A 2950-nucleotide genomic window follows, 5' to 3' on the forward strand; every position below is an offset into this window, starting at 1 on the left:
TGACACTGGCTTGCTTTCTTGCCTTTCTCCTTGGGTTCTTTTTTCCTAGTTCGTTTATTCCTTCTTCCTCCCTCCCTCATGTTTCTTTCTTTCTTTCCCGACCCCGCTGTCAAGCTGCCCGTCCCGCCCGCCCCGTGGCTGTAAGAACCAGGTCGCTCTCTGCAGCTCAGACAGAAGCCAGGAGCATGCGCCCCCCGCCGGGGGCCGGCCCGCCTCAGCCCCACATACCGACCTAGCAGGGTGCGTGGAATGCGGACAGAGCAGACGGCGCAGGCCAGACACACACACTCGCCCGCCAGCCGCGCACGCACTCGCGCCAGCCAGGGCGCCGCCAGACGCCGACCCCGCCGGACCCCGGGCAGCAGGGGGCACAAGGCCAGCGACAGGGCGATCGGACCCCCCGGCCCTTCCTGCACGGCTCGGAGCGTCGGACGAGAGTGCACCGGACAAAGCCATGGACTGAGAAAGAGATGAGATAGATAGATAGATTGATTGATTGGTGGATGGGATAGATAGATAGACAGAGATAGGGTGTGTGGGGGGTCAGACAGGGGGCTCTTGGGACAGACAGACGGACAGGGGGCTCTGGGGACAGACAGACAGACAAGGGGGGCTCTGGGAACAGACAGACAGGAGGGGTTCTGGGGACAGACGGGGCTCTGGGGGACAGACGGCTGGCCAGACAGACTCTGCCGGCCGACTGACATCTCCTCTCCTCCTGTCGGTGGAAGCCCCTGGATCCAGCCCCGCGTCCGGTCTCCCCAGCCATGGACCCCCCCTCCAACCTATCGTCCCCCTCCAACGGCTCGCTGGCGGGCGGGCTGCCGGGGGCGGCGGGGCTGAGCCTGCTGGGGGCGGCCGGGGCGGCGGGGAACCTGTACACCCTGGCGGTGGCGCGGGCCGGGGCCGTCCCCTCCCCGCTCCACATCCACATCGTCAACCTGGCGCTGGCCGACCTGCTCTACCTGGCCGGGGTGCCCTTCGTGTGCACAAGGGCTGGCCCGGGACTGGCGCTTCGGCGAGGCCGGCTGCCGGGCCCTGCTCAGCCTGGACCTGCTCACCATGCACGCCAGCATCTTCCTGCTCACCCTGCTGAGCACCGAGCGGTGCCGGGCCGTGCGGCGCCCCTTCCGGGCCGCCCGCCGCCCCCGCCCGCCGCCGGGCCCTGGCCGGGGCCGCCTGGGCCGCCGCCTTCGCCCTGGCGCTGCCATGATGCTGATGGTGCGGCAGGAGGAGCGGGCGGCGGGCGGCGGCCGGGTGCGGCGGCTCTGCGTGCCCACCTGGCACGAGGCCCAGTACAAAACCTACCTGACCGTGCTCTTCGGCACCAGCATGGTGGGGCCCGGGCTGGCGCTCGGGTACCTCTACGGGCGGCTGGCGTGGGCCTACTGGCTCTCGCAGACCCGGGGGGTGCTGGGCCCACGGCGGGGGCCGAAGCAGCGGGTCTTCCTCCTCATTTTCCTCATCGTCGTGGCCTTCTGGGCCTGCTTCCTGCCCTTCTGGCTCTGGCAGCTGGTGCCCCTCTACAGCCCGGGCACAGCCGCCCGCCTGCCCGTGGCCACCGAGATCTACATCAACCACCTGGTCACCTGCCTGACCTACAGCAACAGCTGCGTCAACCCCTTCCTCTACACGCTGCTGACCCGCAGCTACCGCGACTACCGGCGGGCGCGCCGGGCCGGGCGCAGGGCGGCAATGCAGGCACGGGCCGCGGGGCGCTGAGCAGCCAGCAGACCTCCTCCGGGCGCAGGTAGGGGGCAGTGGGGGAGAGGGGCACTGCTGGGGGAAGATCGCAGCGCTGGGGAGAGGTACCACAGGGCACTGCTCGGCACAGCTCGCAGCATTCGGGAGAGGTCCCTTGGGGCACTGCTTGGGGGAAGCTCACAGCATTTGTGGGAGGTGCCGTGGGGCACTGCTAGGGGAAGCTCACAGCATTTGTGGGAGGTGCTGTGGAGCACTGCTGGGGGAAGATCGCAGCGCTGGGGAGTGGTGTCGCAGGGCACTGCTTGGGGAAGCTCACAGCATTGGAAGAGGTGCCGCGGGGCACTGCTGGGGGAAGATCACAGCACTGGGGAGAGGTGCCGAAGGGCACTGCTGGGGGAAGATTGCAGTACTGGGGAGAGGTGCCACAGGGCACTGCTCGTCACAGCTCGCAGCATTTGGGAGAGGTGCCATGGGGCACTGCTTGGGGGAAGCTCACAGCATTTGTGGGAGGTGCCGTGGGACATTTCTGGGGAAAGATCACAGCGCGGGGGAGAGATGCCATGGGGCACTGCTGAGGGAAGATCGCAGCATTGGAGAGAGGTGCTGTGGGCACTGCTGGGGGAAGATCGCAGCGCTGGGGAGTGGTGTCGCAGGGCACTGCTTGGGGAAGCTCACAGCATTGGAAGAGGTGCCGCGAGGCACTGCTGGGGGAAGATCACAGCACTGGGGAGAGGTGCCGAAGGGCATTGCTGGGGGAAGCTTGCAGCATTTGTGGGAGGTGCTGTGGGACACTTCTGGGGAAAGATCACAGCGCTGGGGAGAGGTGCCACAGGGCACTGCTTGGGGAACCTCGCAGCATTTGGGAGAGGTGCCATGAGGCATTGCTGCAGGAAGATCACAGCATTGGAGAGAGGTGCTGTGGAGCACTGCTGGGGGAAGATCATAGTGCTGGGGACAGGTGCCATGGGGCATTGCTGGGGGAAGATCACAGCACCGGGGAGTGATGTCGCAGGGCACTGCTGGGGGAAGCTCACAGCATTGGAAGAGGTGCCGCGGGGCACTGCTGGGGAAAGATCACAGCGCTGGGGAGAGGTGCCACGAGCACTGCTGGGGGAAGATCACAGCATTTCTGGAAGGTGCCACTGGGCACTGCTAGGGGAAGCTTGCAGCTGTGGAATCTCCATCTCTTCTCCAGCCCTGAACCAGGGGGACGGGCTGGCCCAGGGGGCAGGGAATGGGGCATGGG

General features: G+C 66.9%; 1 pseudogene; it reads left to right on the forward strand.

The window, feature by feature from the left end:
- Positions 1–767: 767 nt before the first annotated feature.
- Positions 768–1736, forward strand: LOC119564832 (annotated as a pseudogene).
- The last annotated feature ends 1214 nt before the right edge of the window (positions 1737–2950 follow it).

Source organism: Chelonia mydas, chromosome 23 (genome assembly GCF_015237465.2).
Source record: "Chelonia mydas isolate rCheMyd1 chromosome 23, rCheMyd1.pri.v2, whole genome shotgun sequence".
In the NCBI taxonomy this organism is placed as follows: Eukaryota; Metazoa; Chordata; order Testudines; family Cheloniidae; genus Chelonia; species Chelonia mydas.